Source organism: Chrysochloris asiatica, unplaced genomic scaffold (genome assembly GCF_000296735.1).
Source record: "Chrysochloris asiatica unplaced genomic scaffold, ChrAsi1.0 scaffold00012, whole genome shotgun sequence".
In the NCBI taxonomy this organism is placed as follows: Eukaryota; Metazoa; Chordata; class Mammalia; order Afrosoricida; family Chrysochloridae; genus Chrysochloris; species Chrysochloris asiatica.
Window position 1 is genome coordinate 30,280,824 of NW_006408530.1, and position 14,182 is coordinate 30,295,005.

The window sequence follows — 14,182 nt, forward strand, 5'->3', positions numbered from 1 at the left end:
TTTCTGAGGCTGTAAATCTTTATGGGAGCAGAAAGCCTCATCCGTCTCCCATGGAACAGATGGTAGTTTTGAACTACTGACCTTGAGGTTTGCAGCAGATACAATGTGCTTTATTGATGGTAATGACAAGGCTGGGCTCCCTAACAACCCTCCCTTCTCCAGGGGGTCTGGATGGAAACTGTGTCAAGGATGGGAGCTTCTCAGTGTATTGGGTGATCAAGATGGGATAAGGACTTCCAGCTGAGGGTCTTTTTCTTCCTCTAGTGCTGTTGCTGGTCCTGGTAGTCCAGGGGGTTATTCCTTGGAGGCCATGTGGACCATAAGGTCTATCACCCTGCTGCTGTAACCAAATTCATTGTCATACCAAGAAATGAGCTTGACAAAGTGGTTGTTGAGGGCAATGCCAGCCCTAGCATCAAAGGTGGAAGAGTGGGTGTCACTGTTAAACCATAGGAGACAACCTGGTCATCAGTGTAGCCCAGGATGCCTTTTAGGGAACCATCTGATGCTTGTTTCACTGCTTTCTTAATGCCATTGTATTTGGCAGCTTTCTCCAGACCACAGGTTAGATCCATGACAGACATGTTGGGGTTAGGAGCTTGGAAGGCCATGCCAGTGAGTTTCCCATTCAGCTCAGATACGACCTTTTCTACAACCTTGGCAGTGCCAGTAGATGCAGGCAAGATATTCTGGGCAGCGCCATGGCCATCATGCCACAGTTTCCCAGTGAGGCCATCCACAGTGTTCTGGGTGGTAGTGATGATATGGACCGTGGTCATGAATTCTTCCATGATGTCAAACTTGTCATGGATGACCTTGGCCAAGGGGCTAGGGACAAACAGTTGGTGGTGCAGGAGGCATTGTTGACAATCTTGAGGGAGTTGTCATACTTCTCATTGTTCATACTCATCACAAACATGGGGCAACAACAGAAGGGGCATAGATGATTATCCTTTTGGCACCACCCTTCAAGCAAGCCCAGCTTTGTCCAACATGTGAAGACACTAGTGGACTCTACAATATATTTAGCACCAGCATCACCCCAGTTGCTATTTGCAGGATCTCACTCCTGGAAGATAGAGATGGGTTTCTTATTGATGACAAGCTTCCCTTTCTCAGCCTTGATAGTGCCATTAACTTGCTATGAGTGGAATCATACTGAAACATGTAGACCATGTAGTTGAGGTCAATGAAGGGGCCACGGATGTCAGCAGGCTCCACTTTGTCAACCTTGGTGACCAGTCAGCCATTATGACCAAATCCCTTGACTTCGACTTTCACCATCATGTCTCAGGGATGTGTCTGGGACTGCAAGAGAAGATGCGGCTGCCTATAAAATAGGGGCAGAGAGCCTCATTATAATTCTTGGTTTTGTCTTCTCAAGCTGCCTTCAGCTTTGTTCAGCTTTGTTCAACTCTTTTACTTCTCCTTATTTTATTTTTTTAGCATGTTTACCATGGAGAGAACATTTCAGAGTCTCTTCTGACATCATATTGGTCCTTTACTTATTTCTTGTCTTCTTTATGATGTTTTGCATTCTTCCTGTATGATCTTCTTGATGTCATTCCATAATTCTTTTGGTTTTTGATCATTAGTGTCTAATGTATCAAATGTGCTCTTGAGATAAATTCTAAATTCAGGTGGGATATGCTCAAGGTCATATTGTGGCTCTGTGGACCAGTTTTCATTTTCTTCAGCTTCAGCCTGATTTGCATATGAGCAATTGATGGTCTGTACCACAGTCAGCCCCTGACCTTGTTTCAGCTGATGATAATGGAGCTTTCCCACTGTTTCTTCTCAAAAATATAGTCAATTTGGTTTCTCTGTATCCCATCTGGTGAGGTCCATGTGTATAGTCATCTTTTATGTTGTTTAAAAAGGTATTTGCAATGAAAAAGCCATTGGTCTTGAAAAATTCTATCATGCAATCTTCAGCATCATTTCTATCATTGAGGTCATGTTTTCCAACTACTGCTCCTTCCTCTGTTTTCAACTTTTGCCTTCCAATTACCAGTAATGATCAATACATCTTGACTGCATGTTTGATCAGTTTTAGACTAAAGAAGTTGGTGGTGTTGTGCTGTGGAGTCAGTTCCAACTCATAGGGACCCTGCATATGGTTTCCTAGGCTATAAATCTTTATGGGAGCAGAAAGTCTCAACTTTCTCCCATGGAATGACTGGTAGTTTCACACTGCTGGCTTTATGGTTAGCAGCCCAGTTCTTAGCCACTATGCTTCCAGAGCTCCTTAAAGAAGTTGGTAGAAGTCTTCAATTTCATCTTCATTGGTGTTAGTGCATAAATTTGAATAATAGTGGTACTGACTGGTCTTCCTTGTAGGTGTATGGATATTATCTTATCACAATCAGAATTTTTTGTCATGATAAATCTTGAAATGTTCTTTTTTTTATCATGAATGCTACACCATTCCTCTCCAATTTGTCATTTCCGGCATTGTGAACCACATAATTGTCAGATTCAAAATGGCCAATACCAATCCATTTCAGCTCACTAATGCTTAGGATATTGGTCTTTATGTATTCCACTTCACTTTTGACAGTTTCTCATTTTCCTAGATTCCTGCTTTATACATTCCATGCTCCAATTATTAATGAAGGCTTGCAGCTCTTTCTCATTTTGTGTTATGCCCCATCAGCAAAAGAAGGTCTTGAAAACTTTACTCCATTCCTGTCACCAAGGACAACTCTACTTTGAGGAGACAGTTCTTTCCCAGTCATATTTTGAGTGCCTTCCAACCTGAGGGGCTCTTCTTTTAGCACATATCTGACAATATTCTGGCGCTATTCAACATGTTTCAATAGTCAGTATTCTGACATTAACAGTCTTCCACTGCTATTTATAAAGTTTTCTGTGACTAAATATTCAGAAGTAGTTCGTTTCTCCTTCTTTCTAGTCTGTCTTCATCTGGAAGCTCAGCTGAAACCTGTCCACCACGGGTGGGCATTGAATATATAGGTGGCACTGCTTCCAGCATCACAGCAAAATGCAACCCACTCTAACATGACAAATTATATGATGGAGTCCTGGTATGGCGCAGTGGGTTAATGTGCCAGACTGCAAAGTCATTTGAACTGCAAGGTTGATGGTTCGAGATCACCAGCTGCTTCCTGGAAACCCTATACAGGGTTGCTATGGGTTGGAACCGAGTCAATGGCACTTCACAACAACAACATAATATGACAAACTGCCAGATGAGTAATAGATAATAACTATTCATTTCTAAATGTTTGTATCACTCTTAACAGAAACTTGGTCTTCCTTATATAATGTGGTCCTCTTCACTTCTTTTCACCTTCCCCTGGAAAACTTAGTTCTGGCTATTTTAAAGAAGTGAGTTCTGCTTGTTCTGGCTATTTTAAAGAAGTGGGATCATACAGTATTTGTCCTTTTGCGACTTATTTTATTCAGCATAATGTTTTCAAGGTTTATGCATGTTGTAACATGTGTCAGGATTGTACCTACCTGAATGTCACTTTATAGAAAAAGGACAGACACAGAAACAGAGTCATACACATATGAGAAGGACATCATGTGAGGATCCATCTACAAGTCAAGGAATTCTAATAACCCCCCAGGTTGACCAGAAGCTGAAATAGACAAGAAAGGTCAACAGTGAGAAATGATAACTCTACCCACACCTTGAATTCTAACGTCTAGACTATAAGAAAATAAATTTCTGTTTTTGAAAGCCATCTACTTTGGTATGTTGTTAAGGCAGCTCTAGGAACTTAGCCACACCTTATATTGTATTCTCCGCCTTTTCACTCTCAGTCTTCCTGCTACCTAACTCCTGCTTCTTGGCATCACTTCTCAAACACATAACCTGTCCCCATGTCCTACTCTCCAGGATCTGCTTTCAAAGAAACCCAAGCCAAGATGGTGGAATCTAAGGAAGAAAGGAGACAAGAAGCAACTACTCGGTATTTATTGATTGATTGATGGAAGTCAATTCACAAGAAATAAAGGTTTTGTTTTTTTTTTACCCTGATTCCTGACCATGTGTTCCCTGCTGAGAAAAATGAGTGTCCACCAGTGCTTACCAGACCCATATATGACTCTTCTCTCAGATAATAATTTATAGACCTTTGGGCAAATAGCAGCTAACATTTGATATTTGACCAAACACAGTACTGATATGCCATGGATATCCCAAATCCATTTTTAATATTTCAGGCATCAGAGGAAGGTGAGCCCTCTGCTATACAGATTGCTCCTTTTGGATGTTTGCAGTAACAAAAGAACTGAGTTCTGAAGATCAAGACAGGCAGGGGAGTGACCCAATCCAACAACCACCCAATGTGCCATGGGATGCAGTGCTGCATGGAGTAGATAGACATTCACAGGAAAGATCTCAGAGCCACTGGGATACATGCATTCACACATCATCTATCTGAAGAAATGGTACTGAGGTCTGTGAAGAGTTCTGTACCATAGGGTACCAAACACCAACTTCAATGCTTTGCGGGTGCTTTATGTCTCATTCTTCATGTCACATGTAATAGGCATCCAATCAAAGTTTGATGAACTTACTCAATCAGATATGTATTGGTCCTTCCCCTCATAGCCTAGTTTTGTATAATGATGGTGACAGTGATGGCAGTGTGGATAGCTACCATTTATTAAATGCCTGCTGTCCAATCCTTTCATTTGGAAATAAAGGAAATGAAAGCCCAGATAGATTAAGTGTCCTACTCAAGGTAAATAGCTGACTGTTGACAATGTTGGAACTTTGTCTCCTAAGCCAATATTTGTTCCATTATTTTCTGCTGCTTCTATGCTAATGTGCAGATGAGAATTTAAACCTAGGGATTTCCACTACCTTTCTTATTTCCAGAAGACTCTTTATGGGAACTAAAAATGATTCCCTCTCCTGTAAAAGATGACAAGAATTTCTCCCTGGCCGCACTGAGTCTATACATGTAACACAGAATGTCCCAATACTTGAGCCATGATACTAAGTAGGTTTAGGTCTTCTACCCTTAGGGCAGGACCTGGGGTGAGAGTGCTTCCAACTAGTCACCTCTAGAGACTTCATGGTAAAAGCTGGCTTGTGTATTTGCTTAATATGCCTTACAAATAGGTAGTTCTTGAGTGGCACAGCTAAGTACTCAATCACGAATAAAAAAGTTGGTGGTTCTAAACCACCCAAAGGAACTTTGGAAGAAAACCTGAGTGATCTGCTTCCAAAAGGTCACAGCTTTGAAATTACTATGGGCAATAGTTCTACTCTGCAAAACATGGAGTTGCCATGAGTTAAAATCAACTCAACAGCAACTAGCCTGGTTCTTGGTTTACCTTACAAATGGAATGACCATTTTCTTTTGTGCCATGACATGAAACCATTGGGAAGACCTATCCTCACCATATAACTAGTTTATTGAACATTCTGTACAGTCTCAATAGAGTCCAAACATGAAATATGTTGAACTTTCTAGCCAACTACTGCCTTCCTTCTGTTCCACCAAATCACCTAGTTGATAACAGCTCAGTTTGAGCAGACATAGGCTTTCCAATCACTTTTACTTATAAAGCACAAGTCCCATCTGGGGAAATGACTCCCCTTTTAGTATTAAAAAGTGCTGTCTGATGTAGCAAATTGAAGCTAAATGTCATATATAATTCAAAGCCTTCAACCTACCCATTGTTCAGGTCCAACCCTTGGGTCAGGATCAGAAAAGTGGAAGGGGTGTCATTTGTTCTTTTTCTCCTCTATCTTTTCTGTATTAATGTTACTTTTAACTGTTGCAGGGCAGGAGTAGAGTGAAGTAGGGGAAAGGCAACACATATTTCATTTGCCGGGCCCATGGTTTTGGCTCTGTATGGGCTACTCTCAGTGCCCTCAGTGGCAGGGAGGCTTCAGGGTTGATTTGGTGGTGGGCTGTAGGAGGGGGTTCTGCGGGGCCCCTACACAGTTCTAATAGCACTCTTGAATATCTACCCTAAAGGCACAGATCATAGTATCTTCCCTTGGTCCTATAGGCTGTCAAATCATGCTTTGGGGCAGATTACAAGAAAAGGTCCAGTCTGGTACTTTCTGCAATAAGCACTTGCTCACAGAAAATTCACTCTTCTTTGCTGAGTCAATGGGGTATACAGGAGGCTGTCTGCTTCTTCTTTTCTTACATTATGAGGGCTCATCCAGACAACACCTGGTCTTCAGGACCCCTTAGACAATAAGGAAAGCCCACTCATGCTTCCAAACTCTCAGAATACACACCAGGCTGCACAGACACTTCACCAATGGTGATTCTGAGCAGACCCATGGATTATGCAACTTCACGTGCACCCACCCAGTTATAAGGGTCAGGGACTGGGCAGCCATTCACGTAGGTACCAACACATCTCTACAAATCACACTCTCACTTGGGAAAGCAGAGAGTAAAAGCTATCTCCCTGGGTCTACAGCCCACCACTCTGCTCTTTCCTAAAGCTATGTTTTACACTGGTAGGTAAAGGCATTGGGTTTTCTAGAATTTTCTGTGTTGTTTTGTTAGATTATGGGGATGAGAGCTACTGCCCTCTTTAGAAAATGGTGTTACTTATTGCCTGTCATTCTCAGCGCTGAAAATTTATATAAAATGCTGCTCTTAAAAAATTTACATTCACAGCACATAAAAGAGAATATTCCCTAAAGAAACTATTTGGAGAAACCAAACCAGTTTCCATCACGTCAGTTCTGACTCATGTGTAGGTTTCCAGTAACTGATTTTTTGAAAGTGAGTCACCAGGCTATTCCTTTGAGGAAACTTTGAGTGGATTTGAACTGCCAACCTGTTAATTATTTGTCCCTTAGGTAAGCACACACACACACAAAAAAAATCAGACAGACCTAATTCTTTCTCGAACTCATCCCAGGTACTTTAACTGCAGTTGAGCTACCCAGGAAATTGTTCCCTAGAAGAACATCAAGTGTGAACCTTCTTGAGTCCAGAGCTGACCCTAACAACTTCTGTCACCTTTTCTCCCCAATTTCCTTAGTATCTCTTGACATCACAGCTCAGCTGCCAGCATCTGATTCCAGGGCTGCAGGCTTTGATAATGCATTTTGGACACACTCCTGCAGCTCAAACCTGGCACCTCTCCACAGTCACCATTCTCTTAGTCCTCTGTCTCCAAGCAACAGACTCCTAGCCAAAGCAGGTGTGCACCCCATCTCACCTTCTCTTCAAGGACCCCTTGGGACTCTCTACAAGATACTTGAGTCTTCTCTATATTGCTGCTATAAAAATAGTTCAGGAAAAGACAGACATTAGATTTACTAATACCAACAAAGTAGCTATTGCCTAGAATATACTTGATCACAGAAAATAGCTGACTAAAATCAAACAGAAATTTTTTTTTGCCTCCAAATATTTGCCATAGTCATGTGACTGCAGCTAACTTGCCACTGATCTTATGAATCAATTTTAAAAGCTGGTTGTTTTACTACATTTGAATTTTTTAAATAAATAAATATATATATATATATTAAACCAATTGTACTCCATAGGCTTTTCAATGACTGATTTTTCAGAAGTAGTTTGCCAGGACTTTCTTTCACTGTGCCTCATTACAGACCAGAACCTCTAACATGTCAGTTAGCAGCCACTTGTGGCACTATTTACAACACCCAGAACCTCCTGTTTATTATCTTCAAGTTGCTCTTGGCACTAACACGGCAAGGCAATGTGAAATAGTCTGTCTCATGGGTTTGTTTTGTGCCTAAGACTGGACAAGATTAATCTGAACTGCAAGGTCAGCAGTTCAAGTTCACCAGCCACTATTTTCAAACCCTATACACTTCACCATGAGTTGGAACCGACTCAATGGCACCAAACAACAATAACAGCATGGCTGAACCAGGCACTTGACATCTCCCTTGTGAGCACTGCAAGGATAACTCCTTTTGCTTTTTTTGTTAGCCCCTTCTCAACTTAAGCCTTTACCATTCCGCAAGTATTTTCAGATATTTCATTCTAATGCCTAGGCTTGATCAGAAGTCTAGATATTTATTGAACCAAGTGTCAGGCACTAGCTGAAAGAATGACTCCATACATACTTTTATTTATGTAGAGGAATAAAAATACGGTCATGCAGGTAACGGTGACATGCAGTATCAGGCAGTGCATTTTTACAAGGCCAAAGGAAGCCTTCATTTACTCCCCATTCACTAAAACTTTATGGCTTCCTCATCAAGTGAGATAGGTTGCCTTCTGCCTCATAGATGGTAAATATGTGTGGTTACTGTGCTGAAGCTGTGGCAAACCCATGCACCGGCTGTTTGGTAGCAACAGGAGTTATTTAGTAACTCCTCCTTCCTGGAGGAGACGGGTCCTGAGAGATCATCCAGGACCTGCATGCTTGCCCAGGAATCTGACTACATCGTGATGCATACAGACAGAGTTATAAGGACACTCTCATTTCTGGAACCCCCTTTTACACTGAAAGGAGAATCTTCTCAAGGCTTCCAATGGTCAAGAGTTAATTACTCACTTCACCTTGTTAAAATCTAACACCACAGATAAAAGACAGGAGAAGAGTAATAAAAGAAGAAGGTAGTGGTTTGAGCTGTGACCAGCACTGTGGTCATAAACAGCAAATTATATTACTTAGAATGCATAACTCTACTATCGTTGGGATTTTGACAAAGGGGATGGCAGGGGACACACCCCATCTCAGCACAATTAGAGTTTTGGAGCAACCATGCTTGTTAGCAGGGTTGTTCAGTAGCAACATGATGGGTGCCACAGCAATTCTAAAATTTCTAATTGTTATTCTTGTCAATGGTCATCAAGTCTGGCCCCAACTCAAGGTGCTGCGATGAATCATGGGATGAAATGCTGCCTGGTCCTATGCCATCCCCATGATTGGTTAATAATGGGACCATTGTGATTCATATGGATTTTGTTGACTGCTTTTCAGAAGTGGATTGCTCTCTTTGCCCTAGTTTGCCTTAGCCTGGAAGCTCCACTGAAACCTGTTCAACATCATAGCAGTGCACAAACCCCACTGGCAGACACTGTCGGTGCATTGGCCAGGGAATCAAATTAGTCTCCTACGTGGAAGGTGAGTAGTCTACTACTTGAACCAAATTTTGAGTGGCCAGATCAAAAAGAATAAAACAAAAGAGATGAAATTAATTTTCACAATATGTTTTCTTTTATTCAATGTATGAAGGGGCTTCAAAAAGTTGATGAAAAAATGGAAATAAAAGATAATAGGTTCTTGGAATAAAAACAAATACTGTTGAAAGATGATGCATAGTGGGGATTATAATCATTACAATTAAACAAAATACCATAGGGTGAGTGTAAAATCGATGTTCTCCCATGTAAACTATCACTCAATTCACAATAAAAAACTTTCAAAAAAGAAAGAAAGATAACAAAAAATAATTACAGGATCTTTCCACTAACTTTTTGAAATCCTATCATATTTTAATTTTACATGTGGTTAATGTAAAAAAATATATTAATGACATGTTTTACTTTTTTTTTTTTTTTTGGTACTACATTTTCAAAATCCAGTGTGTACTGTACACCTAGTGTACGTGCAGTTTGGACCTACCAATTTTAGTGCTTTGTAGCCACGTGTGTCTAGTGTCATCATTAACAAATGATGCTAACATAACTGGCTTTCTACAAACAAAAAACTAAATTCGAAAGGTCTGCCATTGTAGGATAAACAGTGGACTGCTAATGGCAAAATCAGGGGTTCAAGCCCACCAGTTGCTCCTCAGAAAACCTATAGTGGGACACTATGAGTTGAAACCAATTTGAAGGCACTTAAACAATAAAACTTTATATTAATTGTAAACTTCAACTCAAAATGGATCAAAGACCTAACTATAAAACTCTTAGAAGGAAATACATGGGATAAATCTTGGCCTTCTTAAGTGTAACACCTAGAGCACAAACAACCAAAGAAAAACAGAACAAATAGGACTTCATCAAAATTACATGTTTGAGTGTCAAAGGACATTACTAAAAAAGTAAAGAGACAACACACAAAATGGGAGAAAATATTTGCAAATCATATATCTGATGTGGTTGTTAACTTCCCTTGAGTTGGTTCCAACTCATAGCAACCCTGTATAGGGTTTCCAAGGAACAGCTGGTGAGGTTGAACCACCAACGCTGCAGTTCAAACCAACCTTGTGGTCCAGTGTGTTATCCTGCAGTGAGTGCCACACCTGGACCCCTATATATCAGATAAGGGTCTAATATTCAGAATACATAAAGAACTCCTATAACTTACCAACAAAAGATGAATGACCCAATTAAATAATGGGCAACAGATTTGAACAGACATTGCACCCATGGTCAATAAGCATATGAAAAGTTCTTAACATCATTAACCATCAAGAAAATATAAATTTTTACTCCAGTAAGATAGGGCTTAATTTCCAGTAGGATGGCTGAAAATTCAAATTTATACTAAAGTGAAATAGGACATAATTTCCAGTAGGATGGCTATGAAAATGAAAACAAAACAAAAAATATTATTTTCAAGGATGTGAAGAAATTAAAACACTTATACATTGTCGTTATAAATGTAAACTGATAATGCTGCTATGGAAAAGATTCTGACAATTTATCAAAAGGCTAAATATAGAATTATTATATTGTAACTGTTAAGTGCTATGTAGTCACTGCCAATTCAGAGCAATAATGTAGGGGTTTCTGAGCAGCTACTGGTGGGTTTGAACCACTAACTTTATCGTTAGCAGTCCAGTGCTTATCCTACATTGCCACACCAGAAATTCTACTCCTACATATACACCCACAGGGATTAAAAACATATGTCCACAGAAAAATGTGTCCACAAATGTAAATAGTATTCACAGTAGTCAAAAAATGAAATCAACCCAAATACCCAAAACGTGCTTTATCTATGCAATGGAATATTATTTAACAATGAAAAGGAATGAAGTACTGATACAACTTACAGCCTAAATTAACCTTGAAAATGTTATGCTAAGTAAAACAGGTCCCCCGAAAAGGCCACATATTGAGTGATTCCATTTATTTGAACTACCCAGAATAGGCAAATCCAGGGAGACAGAAATAAATTTGTGGTTGCCAAGGAAAGGGAGAGGAATAGCAGAAAGTGTCTACTAATGGATATAGGATTTCATTTTGGAGAGCTGAAAATGTTCTGGAATTAGTGGTGATGCTTATACAATATTTCAAATATACTAAAAACCACTGAATTGTGCACTATAGTTTGAAAGTTGAATTTTATGTTATGCAAAATTTATCTCAGTTTGAGAAAAAGAAAGTCACACAAAAATAATTTAGCAGGTCCCAATTTTTAAGACACTCACAATTAATAGGAAAAGTGGACAGAATAGTGTGCTTCCTGTTGAAAATAAAATGCAAAATACAACCCTGCTCTCAGGGATCTAACAGTCTAGTCTGCCCACCTATCTAAGGCCTACCAGCAACCCAGCTTATTATTGTGAATCAGTTTATCTCACCTTGTAACATCTAGTATGACCTAAAATAGGTTATAGGCTACTGTTGACCAAAGATTTTAACTCATATTATGTACATCATGTGTATATAAGATATTTGTTTATGTGTATATATATATATATATGATAGGACAATACCCATACGTGTTCATGGAAGACCAGGTAACACCACTATTATGAAAATTTATGCACTAAACACTAAAGCCAGTTAAGATGAAATTGAAGTGTAGTGGTTACGAATCGTGCTGGGAACCGCAAGGTCAGCAGTTCGAAACTACCATCTGTTCCACAGGAGAAAAATGAGGCTTTCTGCTCCTGTAAAGATTTACAGCCTCAGAAACCCTGTACAGGGTTTGGAACCGACTGCATGAGTTGGAACCGACTCCATGGCACATAACAACAACCACCACCAACTTTTTCAGACTGAAATTATTCAAATATCCTCCTTGTACTGATAATTATTGGTAATTGGCATGCGAAGGTTGGAAACAAAGAGGAAGGATCAAGTAGTTGGGCAATATGACCTTGGTGATAGAAATAAAACTGAAGATGACATGATAGAATTTTACAAGACCAATGACTTATTCATTGAAAATACCTTTTATAAACAACACAAACTGCTACTATACACATGAACCTCACCAGATGGAATATGAAGGAATCAAACTGACTATATCTGTGAGAAGATATGGTAGAAAGTCTCAATATCATCAACCGAAACAAGGCCAGGAGCAGACTGGAACAGACCATCAATTGTTCATATGCAAGTTCAAACTGCAGCTAAAGAAAATTAAAACATGTCAATGAGAGTCCGAATATTACCTCATACATGTTGTTCTGTTTTAAGTGAGGTCGAATCAGTTCCAACTCATAGCAACCTTCTATGGGCTTTTGAAGCTTTTAAAATCTTTGCAGGAGCAGAAAGCTTCATCTTTCTCCCACAGAGTGACTGGTGGGCTCGAACCGTGGGATTCTGTGGTTTGCAGTCCAGTGTTCATCCTATGGATATACCTTGTACATAGCCCATCTGAATATAAAGACCATCTTAAGAACAGATTTGATGCATTAGACACTAATGACCAAAGAGCAGAAGAGTTGTGGGATGACATCAAGAATGCCATCCATGAAGAAAACAAAAGATCATTAAAAAGACAGGAAAGAAAGAAAAGACCAAAATGGATGTCAGAGAGATTCTGAAATTTTGCAATATTCTGTTCAAGTCTGTTACTTCCTCATTTCTTCAATTCACTTTAGCTTTTCTACATTCAAGGACAAAGGTGTGCCTGATCCAAGCCATGTTATTTTCAGTAGCCTCATACACATGTGAAAGTTGAACAATGAATAAGGAAGACTAAAAGAATTGATATATTTGAATTATGATATTGAAGAATACTATCAAAAATATCACGGACTACCAGAAGAGCAAACAAATCTGTGTTGGAAGAAGTACCGTCAAAATGCTTCTTGGAAGCCAGGATGGTGAGACTTGATCTCTCACACTTCAGACATGCTATCAGGAGACCTGTTCCTGAAGAAGGACTCCATGAATGGTCAGATAAACAGAAGAAGACCCCCAATGAGATGGATTTACACAGCGGTGGCAGCAAGAGACTCAAGTGTAACAACAATTGTGAGGATAGTGCAGACTGGGTAATGTTTCATTCTGGATGAACTGGAACTGACTCAATTGTCCCTAACAACAACAACAAAAGTGTGTGTTTATGTATATATGTAGAGAGAGGCGTGGTTTTTAGGTGCCATCAAGTTGGTTTCAACTTGTAACCCTATGTAAAACAGAATGAAACGCTATCCGGTCCCATGTCATCCTCACAATTGTTATGTTTGAGCCCACTGTTGCCGCCATTGTGGAAGTGAGTCTCCTTAAGGCTCTTCCTGTTTGTTTTTTACTAATCCTCCATTTTACCAAGCATGATGCTCTTTTCCAAGGACCTGTCTTTCCTTTTAGTATGTTCAAAGTACATGAGATGGAATCTAGCCATTCTCGCTTCCAAGTAGCATTCTGGCTCTTCTTCTTCCTAACAAACCAAGCTGTTTGGAAGAAGTAAAGCCAGAATGCTCCATAAAAGCAAGGATGGCTATATGTATATATGAGCTATATACGAGCATGAGGGCTTCAGACAATAAAATACTGGATTGTGGACCATAAGATTTGTGGTTCGAGCCCGCCAGCCAATCAGTTTAAAAAGATGAGGCTTTTAGCTCCTAGGAAGACTTACAGCCTAGAAACTCTATACAAGGTTGCTGTGGGTCAGAACTAATTCAGTGGCACATAACACCAAAGTTGAACAATGTTTATTAAGGACTTTCCATGGTTGGGGAATTTGAACCACCAACCTTGCAGTTCAAACTGACTTTGTAGTTAAGTGGTTTTTCTACAGTAGCACACCAGGACTCTAGATTGGTATGTATACACATGTCTGCATAATTTGTTTATCTTATGTCTAGGATAAATTCTAGACTGTAGGGTAAGTCTGGACTGCTAACCACAAGATTACGAGTCCTGATGTGGTGCTGTGGGATAAAGCACTGGGCTGCAAGGTCGGTTTAAACTATAAGATTGATGGGTCAAACTCACCAGCCGCTGTACAGACAGGGTCACTATGAGTCAGGACTGACTCACTGGCATTTAACAACAACCACGACCACAAGATCGACAACAACCACAAGATCAGAAGTTCAAACCCA

At 39.9% G+C, this 14,182-nt stretch overlaps 1 pseudogene; it reads right to left on the bottom strand.

Annotated features, from left to right (window-relative positions):
* Positions 1–294: 294 nt before the first annotated feature.
* LOC102826438 lies at positions 295–1,284 on the bottom strand (annotated as a pseudogene).
* Positions 1,285–14,182: the final 12,898 nt, after the last annotated feature.